This window comes from Leiobunum rupestre, chromosome 9, assembly GCF_980474605.1.
Source record: "Leiobunum rupestre chromosome 9, qqLeiRupe1.1.hap1, whole genome shotgun sequence".
NCBI lineage: Eukaryota > Metazoa > Arthropoda > Arachnida > Opiliones > Sclerosomatidae > Leiobunum > Leiobunum rupestre.
The window spans coordinates 2,104,595-2,125,865 of NC_143392.1; positions in this window are offsets into that span (position 1 = coordinate 2,104,595).

Sequence of the window (21,271 nt, forward strand, 5' to 3'; positions counted from 1 at the left end):
TTTTAACTATTAATATTTTAAGCGAATTTACTTTTTCCTCGAGATGGACCGTTTGTAGAGGAACCTTTGTATTGTACATGTTGTGTCTTGAAGCTAATCCGGCTTGATTATAACTACGTCGATTTTATTTTTATTTATTTTACGGGTTTTCTTACTGACTTAAAATGTGTGATATAATTGACGTTCAGTCTTCAATATTCAGTCAAGTGGCTCGTTTTCGTTAACGCTCACAGTCGCAACTCCGTTTTATTGGAAATTTTGTTATTGTAATGTTTAAGTGTTGTGTCTACCATTTTTTACGGATGAAATGTTAAAGGTCAAATCTTGTGTTTGCACAGTCAGCAGAGATAAGATCTTATCTACCTAGACATATAGTTGTAATAATGCGGTAGCGTTGGTTTTGACGTTTTTTTTGATATACGAGTTGTCGTCTAGTCAAGTGGGTTTTTGTTCTTGTTAATAATTTTCTATGGGTGTTATATTTGGATATCTACGACTCCTAATGCCGTCATTGATTTCCGGGTGTGCGAGTCATATGATATTGGAAATTGGACGGCATTGGTCTTTTTCATGCGGTATGTGTCACAACGTCAACAGGAAGTCTACGAGTCGTTCATTACCAGATGTCGAATATAAATATTCTACGCTATCTTCAAATAAGGCGAGTGTTGAAATAAAATGAGCGTTAAAGATGCGCCAAGTATTCGTAAGCGAGAAAAATAAAAAAACCCTTAGTAGATATTTCTTTCATTAAAATTGGCTTCGTATTATATTTAACTGATTAACTTGTACTAAATAGGGTTAAATTGAATTGTGCATTGTTTTAGGACGTCTAACTCATTGTTTGTTACTACTAATTTATGATATTCTGAATAAATTAAACTGTTGTTTCGCCTCAATTATTTTACTTATAATTAAAATTTATACCGGGCGGGATTGAACCGGGATTACGTTTTTGGTAAATAACTCTGAATTGCGGAGATATATCTTTGAGGGTCATCTCGAGAAATTAAAACCACTAGGGACAATTCTTCCGAGGAGGTATATTTTGGCTTGCCAACTTGTTGTCTATTACAATCGATCTGTGCAAATTCCATTAGAAGCATTACAATAATAAGTTAAAAAATTTATTGGTCCTTTTTTGAACACTAACATTATCGCCAAGCTCTGAATGGCCTCTTACTGACTAGCGAGCTATCGTCATTGCTAGTAATACGATTTCGCTTAAGGAATATTTAGACGCCAGGTGGCTCTGTGCTGAGAATTAAACCTTATTTTCACAATAGCTTTGAATATCAGATCGGTGATAATTTATCCTAATTGGCATACTTACGGTTTTCATGTTTTACTCATATTTGGTCTCAGCTAATCAGCTAACAGGAAATAAATAGTAAGAAACTAATTTGGATTAAGTTTTAAATAAAATGCCTTTTGACATTTGTTTCTTATTAATTTGAGTTTTTATCAGGAACCTTGCATAGAAAGCATTTTGGCGCTTAAGTTGTGAAAAGATGGTTACGTTTCTGAGCTCTTAATACCATGATTAATGCAAAATTCGAAGCATAAGTATAAAAAGCTTTTAGGAAAACATAGAGACTTAAGACTTCGTGTCATGTATTGTAAAGTACGCTATACTGTATTTGTGTAAAAATGAACCAATTGTAGGCCTAGGGAACATAGAAGTTTAGGAGAAAAATTGAGTCCTTAAAAGAACTATTTGTGAGCACCTATGCGTGTTTTAAACAATTATTGCTATTCGGTCTTACGTTAAAATTAACTTGAAAATAAAACCATGATGAAAATTATGCAGAATGGGAGTAATCATTTTACGAATTTTTTAACAGTGTTCCATTATTAACAAAAAGATACAAGACAAAACATAAAATGGTCTTCACTCAGATCGCAATAATTTTAAGGTATTAACTATTGACTTTTGGAAGTCAAGCATTCTAGTAAAGTTAATTAATTTGAAATATATAACAAATTCAAGCTCTTTAAAGTGACCGACTTTGTATTAATAGTCAAGTTTACATGATCATGGGAAAAAGCCTTTTCGATATCATACTAAATCAAACAAAAATTTTCTTAAAAATAAAAAGTTTTACGGTATAAAGAACAAAACTAAGAAACTTTGAATGTCATTGACACATGTATATACTTTGGATGAAAAAATCATAGAAATAATGTGTTTTGTTTTTTTACAACCTTTACAAGCCTACCTCTCAATCGTAAAAGAAATATTTCCTGTTAGTGTTTATAGTAATTTAAAATCTAAAAATTCTTATTAATTATACTACTTATTGTGGTTTTAAATTGTGAGTTTGTTTAAGTTAATTGATCAATTCAGTGTAATTGTTAATTTTATCTGAGAAAGTAATCCCGTTCATAATTTTTTACTAGCTTTTCCGAGATAAAAGATCATAGTACGGATATATATAACTCCTTCATTTTTCAAAATAAAGTGCCCTATAGATTATATTAGAGGATGCTTTGTTTGAAACCTTAGTTTGAAATTGAGCTCAATCCCAAAAAGAAATTTTCCTATATGTTTATATACTGATTCAGGTTTAAGCAAAACAAAATTTAATTAATAAGATTTCAAAATTTAATAAAGTTAAATAGATTAGCCCATAATTAAAAGGGATTATATATAAAAAAAAAATTGAAGAAATTAAAACTTATTAATAACGAGAACCAATAGGTCTTCGAGCAAACAGAAAGACGCGAATCGCGGATCAAATAGATCTTCGAGCAATAAACTTCATAAAAACGAAATAAAATAGGCAGACCAGTTTAGTTCTATTTGGAACTCATCAGTACCGTGCGGGAAATCTGGCTGGCAACTGCTAAATCTAAAAGAGAAACTAAGCCTAAATATTAAAAATTTCAAAACGCGTTGCATTGCAACGGAAAGCCGAAAACGGGGAGTGTGGTGGAGAATAGTATATACGATAAGTTAAATTAGAAGAAACCACATATGGACTGTGCGAAGGATGATCAAATACGCGAAAAAGTAGATTAGTCCATAATTTAGGGTTTAGCTATATTATCCCTTTTAATTATGGACTTATCTACTTTTTCGCGTATTTTATCATCCTTCGCACAGTCCATAGGTGGTTTCTTCTAACTTAAAATAGTTAAAAACTACTTATACAGGACTAAGTTTAGTTATTTTTAGAACTCTTTAATGCCGCTCTAAAATTGGCGCGATAACAACTTACGATTAATTAATCTAGCTGTGGCATCATCGGCGCTCTCTATTCGCTTCTGAACTTAGCTGTCATTCTGTGTTCTATGGCAAGCTGGAGCCGCTCTTGTACAAGGTGTAAACGATAGTAGCAGTAGCGTGGGTTTAAGTGTAATGTTGTATCTCTGCGACAGGCTGATACCGTTAAAGAAACGTCATCGGTATACAGGGTGTCTCAATTTGATCGATCAGGCCATTTTTCTCTAAATGTATTTATGCTAGGGTTCTGAAATTTTTAGGGTTTATTTCTTAGGTATGGAAGGCTTTGGTTACTAAATTTCAGAAAAATCGAACGATTTTGTGCCGTTTTGGAAAATTTATTTTTTCACCGGTAAGTGTCACGCAAAATGTTTCAATGGAAAAGTTGTAGGGCATAGTCGAAAGTGTAAAAATAATTTTGGTTCGGTTGAAAAAGACCTATTTTTCACTGAGTTTGGAGGTCGGGGGAAAAACAAGTTGTACTAGCAGGCAGAACCCTAGCATAAATACATTTTGAGAAAAATGGCCTGATCGAGCAAATTGAGACACCCTGTATAAATGAATTCATTAAGGTCATATTTAAGTTATAGAGGCTTCCTCTAATTATATCTTAGATTTGGCTAAAACTCTTATTTTTCCCCTTTACAGGTTTTTGCTCAAGTATTTAGCGGACGCATTTGCATATTGTTGGGGTTGATTAATTGTTACTGATAAGCAGTAGTGGGGTAGTTTCGATAATCCTTTTTACCGAAGAAATGGTCGAATAATGAAGGTTATGAAAATGCTCCTTTCTAAAACATTATTGCAAACATAATATAAATTTGAAAAAAAAAACATTGTTCAATTATTTAGTTTTAGTTTGATACAATAATAATTCAATTAAATAAATTAAGGTTTAGTACTGCGACAAAAGTCGAATGCTTCCTTTGGTTTCATAAACTTGAACTGTTTCAAAATGGTTTATTTGTCTCCTACTCGTAGACTAGAATATTTGCCGCTTATTTTCTTTTATATTAAAATCTATGATCGCCAAAATGATCTTTATTATAGTTGACAACCAACATTATTTCAGAATAAATTGATATGAATTATATCCATTGGCTCAATTAAAAGTAAGTATGTTAATTTTGAAATAATACGATATTTTGGCTCGAAATCATTTTTTGGGATAAATATTTGGTTTTCAATAAAGTTTCGTAACCTTTGATTAATGTAACACGTCAACGTGCTAGAAAATGAAAATGTTTCAGAATTCAAATAACCGCAATAAGCCTTTAAATATAAATAAGGTTTACCAGGAGTCATGACTATGTGTCCTGGTTATACGTTTGGTATTCATGTTGGTAAATAAGCGTTTCTAACAACCGCTACTAAAAAGCAGCACTTCAAGAAGAAGGGGCCACAATTAAAATTAGTTGAATTGGCAATTGCATATAGAAAGTTTTGGAATCTATAACATTTTTTCCAAGAATTTTTTCGTCGTGAAATGATAAACTTGGAAGCTTGATAACGGAGTTCATTTTAAGGACTAAAAGAATCGGACATTTTTCCAAGGACGTGATCCTCAATTTGCAGTGGTATTCAGGGTTTTTAGAAATGCACTGATTTAAAAAATCTTTAATCGTTAACTAAATTTATTCTGTTTCAACATGTTTTAAGCAAGAGACAGATAACGTTTGCATTTTGAACAGTTTGAATTAATTATACCGTGTAGAAATACGAACAAAGCCATGTGGATTACGTTAACACCAATGACGTCGCCTGGGATATGATATGTTATAAAAGAGCTCTTAGATTTGCGTTGAGAAATATTCCAAACGTCACGTAATATGCTTATTTTATGTTCTAAACATTTAATTAAATTTCACAAGTTAATATAAAAGTTGACTGGAACCAGATGTTAATCCTTTATTTTACGATCACCACACTTTTAGCCATTTAAATGACTAAAGGTTGGTGACTTTAAATATATATTATTAACGGTTTTTTCAAATACAAATTTCGTAAACTTATGGAAGAAAACTAAAAAAATATAAGAAAAACCTCCGATTCCTAGACAACTGGCACTTAATTATTGGTGGTCCATGCCTTACGTTATCTAGAATGAAAATTATGTTTTACAGACTAATTGGAGTATCATTTAAAAATGTAAAAGGCTCCTTAAAAGATATTAGCAACGGTGTGAGTGGGGTGGCGGAGTGGTTAGCACTTTCGCCTCGCAGCAAGAGGAGCCGGGTTCGATCCCAGCTTGTGGCACTGGGTGAAAACTCAGAACAACTCCTTCTGCGTTGAGTTTGCAAGTTCTCTCCCCACTGGTTTAAGGGGTTTTCCCCCGAGTTCTTCGGTTTCCCATTCCATAAAAACTTGTCGAGGTTAACGGTAATAGTTAGTGTAGGGAGCTGTTGGCTCGATTTCGTGGCATGCAGGGCTTGCCACCACCCTCCTCCCAGCAAACACAAACACGTCCTATGAACATCCGATAGACGTCACACTCGGATCTTGCCTTCGTCCGTAGGACATCCCAAAATCCGGGGTTGACGTCGGTTGGACGTTAAAGGACGTCCAAATGTCCGGTTTGTCTATAGCCTTAGTACGTCCCGGGTACGAGTTTTAGGACATCCAACGGTCATTACGGCGGTCGTCCCCTGGATGTCTTTCTATAAAACCTAGAGATGTCTTTAGGCCTTTAATTTGGTTCAATCATGGCTCAATAGGGATGAAACTAGGACGTTCATTGGATATCGTATTCTGAACAAATAATTTAAAAAGCCAAACTTGATATTAAAATTTTATTCAAAACATTAAAATACAAGATAATGGAAAAAATCCAGCAACAAGTGTACAATTTGATTGTAATAACACGAACTCTGCAAGTATTAGCAGTTAACATATAGATTACAAAACTTGTATAGTTATTAAATTTTTATATAACAAAATAAATTTCGAACTAAACAATTAAAAAATTAAATAACCTTCCTTATACAAATGTAAAAAAAAACAATAAAATTAATTTTAAAATCAGAAGAAAATAAAACTAAGCCATTTAATACTATTCCTTAAAAAAAATTAAGACTATCGGATGAAAATGTACTCTAGAAATTACTGTTTCTCGAAGCTTAATTTTAATATTTATCCAAATCTTACTTTTGGAATTACAATTTAACTATATAAATTATCACAGTATAAAATAAAGCTTTAGGCGAACCGTTATGTGAAAGTAATGAATAATAAACTTAAAAAGTTAAATTGAAACATGTACAGGTCCAAAATGAACTTTAAAAACAGCGAACCTTCCCTAACATTCGGAGAATTACACGCAAATCTTACTTTTGGAATTACAATTTAACTATATAAAATATCACAGTATAAAATAGAGCTTTAGGCGAACCGTTCAGTGAGAGTAATGAATAATAAACTTAAAAAGTGAAATTGAAACATGTACAGGTCCAAAATGAACTTTAAAAACAGCGAAACTTCCCTAACATTGGGAGAATTCCGCGCAAATCTTACTTTTGGAATTCCAAATTCAATATACAAAATATAACAAAATGAAATAAAGCTTTAGGCGAACCACTCATTGAGAGTGATGAATAATAAACTTAAAAAGTTAAATTGAAACATGTACAGGTCCAAAATGAACTTTAAAAACAGCGAACCTTCCCTAACATTCGGAGAATTCAACGCAAATCTTACTTTTGGAATTCCAAATCCAATATATAAAATATAACAAAATGAAATAAAGCTTTAGGCGAACCACTCAGTGAGAGTAATGAATAATAAACTTAAAAAGTTAAATTGAAACATGTACAGGTCCAAAATGAACTTTAAAAACAGCGAACCTTCCCTAACATTCGGAGAATTACACGCAAATCTTACTTTTGGAATTCCAAATTCAATATTCAAAATATAACAAAATGAAATAAAGCTTTAGGCGAACCACTCATTGAGAGTGATGAATAATAAACTTAAAAAGTTAAATTGAAACATGTACAGGTCCAAAATGAACTTTAAAAAGAGCGAACCTTCCCTAACATTCGGAGAATTACACGCAAATCTTACTTTTGGAATTCCAAATTCAATATACAAAATATAACAAAATGAAATAAAGCTTTAGGCGAGCCACCATTGAGAGTGATGAATAATAAACTTAAAAAGTTAAATTGAAACATGTACAGGTCCAAAATGAACTTTAAAAACAGCGAACCTTCCCTAACATTCGGAGAATTCAATGCAAATCTTACTTTTGGAATTACAATTTAACTATATAAAATATCACAGTATAAAATAGAGCTTTAGGCGAACCGTTCAGTGAGAGTAATGAATAATAAACTTAAAAAGTTAAATTGAAACATGTACAGGTCCAAAATGAACTTTAAAAACAGCGAACCTTCCCTAACATTGGGAGAATTCCGCGCAAATCTTACTTTTGGAATTCCAAATTCAATATACAAAATATAACAAAATGAAATAAAGCTTTAGGCGAACCACTCATTGAGAGTGATGAATAATAAACTTAAAAAGTTAAATTGAAACATGTACAGGTCCAAAATGAACTTTAAAAACAGCGAACCTTCCCTAACATTCGGAGAATTACACGCAAATCTTACTTTTGGAATTCCAAATTCAATATACAAAATATAACAAAATGAAATAAAGCTTTAGGCGAGCCACCATTGAGAGTGATGAATAATAAACTTAAAAAGTTAAATTGAAACATGTACAGGTCCAAAATGAACTTTAAAAACAGCGAACCTTCCCTAACATTCGGAGAATTCAACGCAAATCTTACTTTTGGAATTCCAAATCCAATATATAAAATATAACAAAATGAAATAAAGCTTTAGGCGAACCACTCAGTGAGAGTAATGAATAATAAACTTAAAAAGTTAAATTGAAACATGTGCAGGTCCAAAATGAACTTTAAAAACAGCGAACCTTCCCTAACATTCGGAGAATTCAATGCAAATCTTACTTTTGGAATTACAATTTAACTATATAAAATATCACAGTATAAAATAGAGCTTTAGGCGAACCGTTCAGTGAGAGTAATGAATAATAAACTTAAAAAGTTAAATTGAAACATGTACAGGTCCAAAATGAACTTTAAAAACAGCGAACCTTCCCTAACATTGGGAGAATTCCGCGCAAATCTTACTTTTGGAATTCCAAATTCAATATACAAAATATAACAAAATGAAATAAAGCTTTAGGCGAACCACTCATTGAGAGTGATGAATAATAAACTTAAAAAGTTAAATTGAAACATGTACAGGTCCAAAATGAACTTTAAAAACAGCGAACCTTCCCTAACATTCGGAGAATTACACGCAAATCTTACTTTTGGAATTCCAAATTCCATATACAAAATATAACAAAATGAAATAAAGCTTTAGGCGAGCCACCATTGAGAGTGATGAATAATAAACTTAAAAAGTTAAATTGAAACATGTACAGGTCCAAAATGAACTTTAAAAACAGCGAACCTTCCCTAACATTCGGAGAATTACACGCAAATCTTACTTTTGGAATTACAATTTAACTATATAAATTATCACAGTATAAAATAAAGCTTTAGGCGAACCGTTATGTGAGTGTAATGAATAATAAACTTAAAAAGTTAAATTGAAACATGTACAGGTCCAAAATGAACTTTAAAAACAGCGAACCTTCCCTAACATTCGGAGAATTACACGCAAATCTTACTTTTGGAATTCCAAATCCAATATATAAAATATAACAAAATGAAATAAAGCTTTAGGCGAACCACTCAGTGAGAGTAATGAATAATAAACTTAAAAAGTTAAATTGAAACATGTACAGGTCTTTTTGAGCCACAAAAATTCTTTGGTAGCGTTCTCGAAAAAGACATGGAATTAGAAGTAAAGTTCCAGTAGCACGTAACTCTAAAAATAGATAAAGGATAATTCATTATAACAATTTAAAAAAAAATGGAGAGTGAAGAGGATAACGAAGTGCTTTTATGGATTCTACAAGTCGTATAAAACCTCTACGTAGTAAGAGTGAGGAATGGTTTCTAGAGACTTCTAGTCTAATAAAATTCCCGCTATTATCCTCCACATTAAATATTATGTTATATATAATTACTGTTTTTTTCTTCGTCGCAGTTTTCATTTCTCATTCTTTCGAGAATTTCAGATTTCAAACCCAGTGTAGTTTTAGCAGTTACTATTTTCCAGATAGCATCTGAATTCAAAATTAATGCCGAAAGAATATTTTCAGACAAGTATATCTTTTTTATATTGAAAAATGCCAAATCCAGCTATAAACAGATAAAAAATAATCAGTTCATAATTCTTATGGTATATAGTTCAATTCCTCCAATAAATTATATTAATTACCTGTTTGGCATTAGTTAATGCAGGATACGCTTGTAGAACCACTCCGAGCTTCTCCTCCCGAATTATAGTGGTGCGATCCGTCAAGGTAGATACCATTTTTGACCGAATAACTGCCCAATCTTCACACATGTTTTTTTGTGAGCTGCTATTGAAATGGCATCCTCAAATACTTCCTGTTCCTTAAAAAGATTCAAAATATTGATATGGACTAAAAACCTCACAGTTTTCAGAAATTTAATCCTGAATTCCATGTAATGGTTATATTTCACGATAAGTAGAGTAACCACAAGTCTATACTTACTGGAATTTCAAAACGAACTGCTTCATTGATGTCTACAGAATCGGAGCCTCTAGGTTCATTATTTGTTCCACTTTTTCTCGAAGGTAATCCAAATTTAGCTTTCGCTTCATTTACCTTGTCATCATCTTTGATTTTAAACATAAAGTTCTTTAACTTTGACCTGAGTTTGTTTCTCCAAAACTCCTAAAATAAAAATTGCAAATAATAAGAGTTGTATAAAAGTAATCGGTAATAGTCATACATATCCAGCTCCGGGAGTTTGACTTAGATGAGGATATTCTCTGATTAATTTTTTGGACACAGCTACCCAAGACAATGGATATCTGGAAATATATTTTCATAAAAAATATAAGATAAAAAATTTAATATTATCATATCTTGCATACTTACAGATAATAATTGTGAATTAAATCATTGTATATTAAGGTTAGGACTTCCTTGTTTATAAATTCTTTCTGCATTTCACACAAAGATTTATAACTACTGGGGTTTGTGGCCTCATCTGGTAAAGTTGGAACTTTATAATCCAAGTAAAAATTAGTTTTACATTTACTTGGTATTAAAGTTTCTTCATCTTGAATGACCCTGAAAATGAGGATGGGAGAATAAATAAATTTACCTTGAATTATATTAATAGATGTTACTATAAAATGGAAAATCCTATACTTATCCCCAACATTGGAAACAACAAAACTCGCTGTTAAATATAACCTGTTGCTGGGGGAAATGTATACCTTTTTCCAAGGTTGGGACCAAATCATTTTATATTATTATCTATTATTCATTTCGTGTAATTTTATTTGAAGGTTGCATAAAGTTATGATGCATGTAGCTTTTATTAAGTTGAAGCTGTCACCATTTTCTTTAGACGTTTTTATTTAATTCATGCTGTGAAAAAACCCATATTCACGTTAACGTGTGATAGCCTCACTCAAATTGAGGGATCGGACACACCAAATTTATAACTTAACCAACTAACCAATTCATCGTCAATTTGCATGTGGTATTGTTCTCGTATCAAAGATGTAACTTTAGAGTATACACAGTATAAAAATAAATTTCCCAATTGATTTATATTAGGGTATATAACAATAATTACTTACCGTGAGTTTGATGATTTTTCTTTATTGGATTGATCAATAACACATTCCATGGATATTGAGCCCCCCTCGTTATTGGTACTTGACTCTTCTTCCATCGGTTTTTCGCTATCAATTATTTTATTTTGGGATGCCTCCTCATCCTGGATAACAATTAAATTTTCAAAATCAGTGCTTATAGTTTACACCCTTGTTATTATTAATTATCATTCTAGAAAAAACAAAGATTTACCTCTTCAACCACCTTTTTAACTTGAATGACCATTAAATCAAAGAATTCCGTTTCCTTGTCAATTTCAATTTCTTCATTAAATTGTTTATCATTAACCTTAAAGTAAATCAACTGTTTAAATTAACTATTTAAAAGTATAGGGAAAATTGAAAACCGTATTTACCATATATATCAAGTTCAGTCCCCTAAATGCCTCATAAACTTGGTCCAGAATTTTCGAGTTAAAATCATCAAACGTTGGTTCCGATAAATAATTTTTTTTCCTTTTGCCAAAAGATGGCAAACACGTTATTCCACTTGAATTCATGACTCCTGATGTAATTCTAGGGTATATGGCTAGTCTTCAAGTTTCCGGGATCATTGAACGTAGCGGGACCTACTGCCCTAAAGCAACAAGTTATCGACGCGCTTAAGCCTTGGCTTAAGCCTAAAGAAAAAAGAGGCGCGAAAACCATATGCCCTATTGAAAAGTTATTAACACCACGAGCTTAACCGCAAAAAACCGCTTTGAGCTATTATTTAATTAATAATATATAAAATGTTTACCTATATGCAACGCGGGCTGGGTTACCCTGGGTACGGGGCCGGTCCCACGAGGAGAAATATCAAGAAAATTAAGAATTCTTAAGGAACAACGAACAACCTGTTGCCCTAGAGACGAGAGAGAAAGAGAGAGAGAAAGAGAGAGAGAAAGAGAAAGAGAGAGAGAAAGAGAGAAAGAGAAAAAGAGAGAGAGAAAGAGAGAGAAAGAAAAAGAAAGAAAGAAAGAGAGAGAGAGAGAGAGAGAGAGAGAGAGAGAGAGAGAGAGAGAGAGAGAGAGAGAGAGAGAGAGAGAGAGAGAGAGAGAGAGAGAGAGAGAGAGAGAGAGAGAGAGAGAGAGAGAGAGAGAGAGAGAGAGAGAGAGAGAGAGAGAGAGAGAGAGGCTTTATTATTATAGCCAAAACATAGTCAGTTTTACAAGATAATTCTTATGAACAAAAACATTTCTTTGGATTAGCGTTAAAATCAATTCAACTCTTAAATTAATAGTTTAGGGATACAAATTGTGCACGTTAAATGAATAAATAATACAATGGGAATTTTAGGTTACATGAACAAATTAAAAATTAAAGAATAAATAAATACAAGTGTAACATTTTTTTCCGGAAAACACAAGATTTACATAAATTCGTTCAAATTGACACGCCAAGTAGAATTAAATTCTTTCATTTTATCATTTTTTTGGGCAAAAGAGTAGGCTAATTTAATTCGGGAGATGAATCTACCACGAAAACGATTAAATATAAACTTTATAAACTGAGGCAGAGGACGGGAAAAGTTGTTGGCGTACCCGTCTCGCAGACCGTTACGATACAGCGTATCTTTAAGTAGAACGAAGGCCAGGTTGCAAGCGCGATGGGAGTGAAAATTAGGAACTAAAAACCAATAATGGTGGGAACTGTGGGTATGGCCTAACAATTTTGAGAGAAGTATTTGAACGTCGATCAGGATGGTCGTGACAATCGGGCAAGAGTAGTACATATGCACGACGTTTCCTACAGATGGGCAGAAGGGACAGTCGCGCGTTGGATATGTGTCTGGGTCGTAATGGTGCAGTCGTGTTGGAACGGGAAGGGCATCATGAAGTAAACGCCACTGGGTTGCGTTTTCATGACGAGCCGAAAGAGGACTGATAGTGTTTATTCTCCAGAATTTTGGTGGGATTGGAATTGACAGGTCTGAAGGGAAAATTGGATTTGGAAAATTAGTTGTACGAATGAGGTGGGAGTATGCGAGTCGAGAGATACCAATACCAGAAAGAAAGAGGGACGTGCGGCAAGAACCAGGTAAATTTAGAACGATAGTGGGAGAAAGAGATTCCCCAAAAATGAAGTTATCTCGAACTCCGAAATTATCAAAAATGTCGGGGAAAGCGTCGAGTACGCCTTTTTGTAGAGCCTTAAAAGATTTAACAGTTAAGCGGGAGACGGATTCGGGTGATGAAACTAAATTTGGGATCCAACGCCACCATAGAGAGTCAGAGTCAAGAAGATCCATGACAGAGGAAACTCCATCACGGATAAACCGGTTAAAGAGGAAACCTAAAAAGGGGGTCTTATCAGAGTCAGTGATGGCGGGGTTATCAAAGAGAGGGATGTTTGACAAAACATCCACGCTCGAATTTTCAAGAGAAAGTTTAAAATCAAGATTGGAGAAAGTTTCGGATAAAGAGTTATAAAAAGTCGAATTGGTAAGGCGAGGTTTATTAGTGAGAAAATGAGTAGTAAGGGAATGAGATAATCCGTGAATGAAAGCTGAAGCGGTTACATGATTAGGTTGGGAGGGGTCCGTTTCTAGAAGGCTCGCAACATTCGCCAGGCGAAAGCTACGAATTTTTTCGGCAATTGAAACCAGTCCTAGGCCACCAACTTGCTTAGGGAGAAGACAGTATTCGTTTTTCACCCAATGAACCTTGTCCCAAACGAACGCTTCGAGGGCTTTTTGGCACCTATCAACAAAATCAGTCGGAGGGTTCAAAATTTTCAGTTTATGCCATAATACACTGGCAGCCAACTGATTGGCGATGTTGACACGACCATACAACGAGCAATGGGGTTTTATTGGACGCCAACGCGCGAGAACGCGAAGGAAGCTCCCTTCAAGGTCACTCCAATTTTTAGAGACTACATTCTGACTGTTTCCGAGATGGATTCCCAGGAACTTGTGACCGTCAGACGACCAACAAAAACCTAGTGGGCAGTCAACGCGGCCACGCCACGTTTCACACCAAAGGCCAACGGTTTTTAAATTGTTGACGCGCGCTCCGGAAAAGGCGCAAAATGTATCGAGACACGTTCTTAGGATGGGAAATTCCGCGTCCTCACAGAGAAGAGCGGTTAAATCATTGGCGTACGTGATGTTAGTTAGCCTCCTGTGAGGAACCAGTTCGTTAGGGCGAGCGAGTTTAAGATCAAGAAAGCGAATGAGAGGTTCAATAGCGATCGAGAAAAGAGCGCCAGATAGTGGGCAGCCTTGGCGGATGCCACGGTTAAATTTAACAGATGGGGTAAGCGAGTTATTAATTTTGATGTGAAACGACGAATTGCAGTAAAGCATAGCGAGAGGGCCAGAAAATTCGGAAGGGAAACCGAAAGCGACAAGAGTTTTGAAAAGATAATCATGGAGGATGGAGTCGAATGCTTTCTCAAAGTCTATATTCACGAAAGCGAGGGGTTCATCTTTAGCGTCAGCGAGATCAATGAGATCTCGAAGAACGTTTAAATTATCGAAAATGGTGCGAGAAGGAACCGAATAAGATTGAGAGGGGGAGATAATATCAGTGAGAACTTTATTAAGGCGAAGGGCAAGGATTTTAGCAAAAATTTTGTAGTCGACGTTTGTCAAAGAAAGAGGACGCCAATTACGAATATCGCGAGGGTCTCCTTTCTTTGGCAAAAGACACATCACAGACTTCGAGAAAGCATTGGAGTACGGCGAATTTTTCAAATTACGAAGGAGTTCACGGTAAACTTGGAATAAAGCTTGACCTATTTCGTCCCAAAAGGTTAAATAAAATTCAGCAGGGAGGCCGTCTAGACCAGGGGAACGACCTCGGGACAAAGATTTGAGGGCTTGAGAAATTTCAGCAAACGAGTACGGATAATTGAGGGATTCAACGGAATCCGGAGAAAGTTTAGGTAAATTTTGAAGTAAAGGAGGTAACGCGGAAGAGGGAGCGGGAATAGAATTTGGATTAGAATAGAGTTCGGAATAAAAGTTAATGACAGTTTCGCGAAGACGGGGAGGATCGGAGACTAAATCACCGTTGGGGTCGTAAACGCTATCCATAGGCTTCACGGAGGAAGATACTCGTGAAGTCCAGCGGAAGAATTCTGCCGAGGGCTTGTCAACATTGGCAACGTAAGACATTCGACACTTTAAGAGCGCCTCCTTAGCACGATTATTCAGACAGTCGTTCAATTGAGAACGAAGTGCTTTGGCATCGGGGCTTTCTGGGTCGTTAAAAGCGTGAACTTCTCGTTGCAGGTCCCGTAAACGAGACCGTTCTAAATTAGATTTAAAATTGCAGAATTCGCGGCAAAGCGCGCGGACGTTCGGTTTAAAATCGTCAAACCACCACTGGCACCAAGAGCGATTAGTGGTGTTTGAAGCCTGTTCATTTACTGAATCGCGGATAAAAGTTTTAACGTCTTTGACAAAATCAGGGTCTTCAAGGGCTTTAACATCCAACTTCCAATAGGCCGGTTTAGACCGAACTTTCGAAAGCGGATTGGCGATACGTAAGATAACTGGGCAGTGGTCCGAAAAAGGACACACTTCGTGAACACACGCTCTGACAGGGGTGGCACTGTCAACGTAAAAACGGTCCAAGCGTGCCCGAAAGACGTGACCACGCTGAGGGACGGAAGTCCAAGTATAGGAACGAGTATTTGGTTGGAAAATTCTAAAAGCATCTTGCAAATCCTGGCCGTTTACGAGGGAACGGAGGGTCTGCGAGACGTTTACGCGACGGTCAATACAGCCGCGGCGGTCGAGAGCTTCATCGAGGGTGCAATTAAAGTCACCATTTAAAATAACTGATTCACCAACAGGTAAATTTTCAATTAGCAAATTTAAATGATCAAGGACGTTTAACGCAACTTGATCGTCATTAGACGGAATATAAACAGAGAGAACGTGAGTGAAATTTTGAGGGGTGAATTCGAAACGAATATAAACCAAATAACTTAGATGAATTTTGACTTCACGAACGAAAGGGAGGAATTGGGGCTTCATACCGATGGAAACACCGGAACCCATTTTAGAAGCAAAAGCGTGTTCGAAAGAATACGACCAGTGTTTCCAAAGGTATGACGCCCCAAAATCCGTTTTAACATTAGTTTCTTGAAAACAAACAATATCAGGGTTAAAATTTTGAATAAATAAACGAGCGCGGGTATTGGTCTCGGGGGTACCAATGCCCCTGACATTTAAAGAATAAATAGAAAGCATTAAAATTAAAATTAAAATTAACCAGTACATAGAAAAATAAATAAAGTTCCGTAAAATACGAAGGAAAAATAAACAAAAATGTAAAATACCCATAAAAATTAAATAGACGATTCCGCTACAATTTCCTTCATGATTTTTCGCTCCCACTGGTAGATGGCCTGTTTAGACAATCAAGAAAGTGGACTCTTTCGGTACGTGGCTTCGTTCTTTCGAATGCTTTCTAGTTGCTTGATAAGAGCAACTGGTGAGTTTGTGAACTGACGAACATGGATAAGGATGGGGATCTTGGATCGATACATCGAGTCAAAAAGGCTGACTAGTGACGAGTCGCTGAGCGGAATGGACGTTGAAGATTTCGGGTCACAGTCAGAATCAAGGAAGTCTGTCAGGTCACTCTCTGAAGTGACGCTGGAGTAGGAAGAAGCAGATTTTTGTGATCTCGCTTTAGGAGAAGTAGGTTCAATAATGGAAAATTTCATTGGCGGGCCAGAGGAAGCTTCTATTGCTGGCGAATGCCTCTTGTTCTTATTGAGGACGGTGAAACCCGGAGGATGTTTACGGGTCGGTGAATTAATTGGAGTCTTGAAGACGTCCAAATCTTCATCATCTACACGAGGCACAATTGGAGTCATGTCCAAGACGGGAAGAACATCTTCATTTTGAGATGCCATGGTGACATCCATTTCAATTTCGGCAGCGTTTTCAACCACTTTCGGTGTGGTAGAACTGTTTTCACCGGCTAGATCTTTTTCAGCGTGAGTTTTTGGACAATGATCACGGGTGTGGCCAGTCTCGTGACAATTGTGACACCGGATGTCAGTGGAAACAAAGAAAGTATACGGGACGTCATCAAGATCAACGAAAAGTCTCTCGGGGAGCATCTCACGAGCCTTAGAGGTCGGAAACTTCATCATAACTTGGCGACGGAAGCTTTGCAAAGCAGGGAGCTCTGGATCTACATACGAAGCTCTGAGTGTCTTGATTGGGCCGACATCAGAAACCACCACACGCGTTGGAGGGGTTCCGTAGGCGTGGCATTGAACGATTGTGTTATCAGGCATGGGCAGACCGTTGGTCTTCAGATCCGTAGCCCACGTCGAGTTGTTGAAAAATATTTGAAATGTACCTTGGATTCTAGCAAAAGCGTAGATCTGGTTTGGGTTCGTCGCCGCCTTGACGGCGTCAATCAGCTCTTTGTTTGAATATGGATAAACCGAGGAATCAATCAAAATACCGTTCGAGGCGGTCATCTTCTTGTTGGTCGTGTTCGTCCTGGAGCGAAAAACGTATCGTTTTGGCTGGGTGCGTTTGGATCGGTTCGTGTTGGGTTGGCGTGTATTTTTAACGGTGACATTGGCAAAAGATTGTCGGTTCGGATATGATGGATTCGGGTTGTTTGGAGATGGAGTAGGGTTAGCGGCGTTCGCCGCGATTGAATCGGATGGCGCGCGACCTTTTGAAGGCATAGCGCGAGAATTGAGAGAGAGAGAGAGAGAGAGAGAGAGAGAGAGAGAGTTTTTTTGTTTTAAACAGGGCCTTTATTGGCGTCAAAAGTACAAAAGCAAAGTTACAAGGTCAATACAAAACACGCGGAACAAAAACACACTACATGTGTAGGAAGTCTCACGTCATGGTCGGGTGGATAAAAATTACAAAAGTACAGTAGAAACGAGTACGGTAAAACAAAAGTATGTGGTAAGTGCGAGTAATAACACTAAATTAAAATTAAGAAAAGGGGCGATGTTCCATTTTAGGAACATCCCAACGCGACAAGAAATTCACAACGTCGTTGGCCAGAGCGGCCGACGCTTTAGCCGAACGGTACCTAGCGAGTACCCGGGACTTAATCCTGTTTAAGAACCAGGCACGGAAAAAATTAAAATTTTGAGCGTTGAAATTGATCGATGATAGATTAAAATAGCGATCCTGAAAGGCGCACTTAAAAAGAATAAAGACAAGGTTGCAGAAACAGTGGTTGCCAGGGGTACCCGCTAGGTAAAAGCAGTCTAGTGGGCTATGAGAATGGCCAGTATGATAACGGATCCAGACCAAAATGCCCTCGATAAACAGAGACACAACTGGACAGTCGTAATAGATGTGGGAGAAACTGCCGATAGCAGGACAAAAGGGACAGTGGGCTGTAGAGACGTCCGCGACAAAGTGCACCAGGCGCTGAGGACTGGCTAGGGCACCGTGCAGAGCCCGCCACTGAACCCCATTTTCAAGCCGTGTTGTAAACGGGGACAGCCGAGAAATGCGCCAGGAAGCAGTCGCTTCCGCGACAGAGATCGGAGCAACCTTGAAAGGTTGAACGGCGGGTTGTTCTCTGCGTACGAGGGCATGGTAGACTGAACGCGTTGACTGGTCGTCGCTTAAACAGAGACGCGTAATAGCGGTACCGGTGCGGGACTCAATCACGAAAGCGTGAGAGGTCAAAGTTCCAAAATTAAAAGTTCGAGAGATTCCGGTAGAGTTAAACACCCCTGGAAAGAACCGGATGATAGCCGCGCGTAGTTCGCGAAGGGCAATTATTTGAGTACGTGATGGTCGCGAGTCTCCGAACATATCGCGATCGGAAATCCAGGAATGGCTGGGCCCGTGAAGAAAGTCACCGATACAAACGCGGCCCGAAAGTACGAAAGCGCCGTGCGCAGCGTTGGCGAGTGGAGTAACATCGACCGTCTTTATAAATGGAGAGTCGAAGAGTGACAAGGTTCGTATTGTCGCGAGCGTAACTTCGGAGGTCGAGTAGATGACTCCCGAGGAAAACCAGCTGGCTAGAAGAGAGGCGTAGTAAGAGTCGGCGATTTGTAGTGGTGGATTATGAAGGAGAGAGTCTTCGAGCGACGTGAAAGTAGGGTTGCACGCACGAAGAACGGCGGAGGCGGTGAGCACCCGCGGCATCGTCGCGCCGAGTCCGGTTGAGAGGGATAGCGCTTCGACGACGCGAAAAGCCTTGATCTTCGAAAGTACGTTGACGAGGCCGACGCCACCGGAACGTTTGTCGAGATATAACGAGGAGGATGGCACCCAGTGAATACCATCCCACATAAAGTCGTTGAGAGCTTTCTGAGCGGACGTCACGAACGTGGCAGGAGGATGGAGCACCTTGAGTCGGTGCCACAAAACACTCGCGGCGAGCGCGTTCGCGATTAAAGCTCTCCCTTCGAGAGAACTTAAGTGACGGTATTTCGACCAACGTCCTAAGACGTTACGAAGGCGTGTAAGAAGCTCAGGCCAATTCTGAGCTTCGTAAAGCTTGGAGTTACCGAGATAGGTGCCGAGGAAAAGCCCGCCGTCGGAGCGCGAGGGAATACCGAGAGGTGAGTCACCGCGACCTTTCCAGGAGCCACACCACAGCGTGAAAGACTTGCGATAGTTGACGATCGCGCCGGAGGCGTCGCAATATTTGTCCAAAGAGTCTTTGAGAATGTCGAATTCTTGATCTTCTCGGAGGAAGGAATTTGAGTCATCAGCGAAAGGGCCTGTGACGATCGAGTGATGAATAGGACCAAGTCGAGCCGAGATACGATATCGGAGTAGGCACAGGAGAGGTTCCAGCGCCAGGGAGAAAAGCATCCCTGATAATGGGCACCCCTGACGAATGCCTCGCCGGAAGGGAATGAGGTCCGTGACGGTGTTGTTATACCGGACGCGGAAGGTCGAATTCGTATAGATAACCCGTAAAGATGCGACGAAAGGTTCGGGAAAACCGAAACGTTGAAGCAGGCGAAAGAGATAGTCATGGCTTACGCGATCGAAAGCCTTTTCAAAGTCAATGTTCACGACGGCAAGGGGTTCATTAAGTCGGTTCGCGAGAGAGACGAGGTCCCTGATGACGGATAGCGTGTCGTAAATAGTACGACCAGGAATCGCGTACGGTTGAGAGGCGTGGACGACCGAGCAAATTACCGGCTTCAAACGGTTGACGAGAACCTTGCCGTAGAGCTTATAATCGGCGTTGGAGACCGAAATTGGCCGCCAGTTGGAGAGAGAGTGTAAATCACCCTTCTTTGGGATAAGAGAAATGACCGATTCGGCGAAGATTGAAGCGAAACGCGGGTTTATTTGGAGGTCGCGATAGACTTGTAACAGGAGCGGCACTAGGAGATCTTGGTACAAAAAGTAAAATTCTACCGGTAAACCGTCGATGCCGGACGCCTTACCGCGAGGTAGAGTCGAAAGGGCCTCGATGATATCGGTGGCGGTGATAGTCTGAGTGAGCCTATTGGCGGCGTCATCGGTCAAAGTGGGAAGTTGGGCGAATAAGTCCGCCTCCGAGGTCGCCGCGGGAGGGGAATAAAGGGACGAATAGAAATTGACGACACAGTCGCGTAGGGACTCGGCGTCACGAACTAGGACGCCTGAGGTATCGTACAATGCGTGGACCACCGACGAAGCGCGGACCTTTTTGTCAAGCCCGTAAAACTGCTTGGACGGAGTATCAACCGCGCGCAAGAAATCGGTTCGAGAACGGACAAGACTTGCCCTCGCCTGACTGAGTTGGAAAGAGTGAAGCTCTTCGCGACACTGGATATACTCTGGGGAGTCGGGAGAAAACGAGCCCAGGGCAATCTCGAGAGACCTGCAATGAACCGATTCGTTAACGCGCGACTCGTGAACGAGGCTTATCAGGAAAGACTTTATCGAGGGCTTAAACAACCTAAACCACCAAAAGCTCCAGGTGACACGCTCAGGACGAGCGCGGATGAGAGATACGACTTTCGCGCGTACCTTAGTGGCAAACGCGGTATTTAAAAGCAATTCCGGGGAGAGGCGCCAGAAGGGAGCCTTTCGAGAGATGGTCGCGTCCTCCGTGAAGGCGCAGAAGACTGCGTCGTGGTCGGAGAAGAACGTCGGTAAATGGGAAACCGAGGTGAGAGAGGCAGTAGTACAATAATACAATCGATCAAGGCGTGCTGACATGAGACCATGGGTGGTTCGAGTGCGCCAAGTAAAAGAGTGGCGATCAGGATAGAGACGTCGAAAGGCGTCGACGAGATCGAAATCCCCGACCAAGCTGGCTAAAGCTGTCACTACGCCCGTGCGTGACTCAACGCA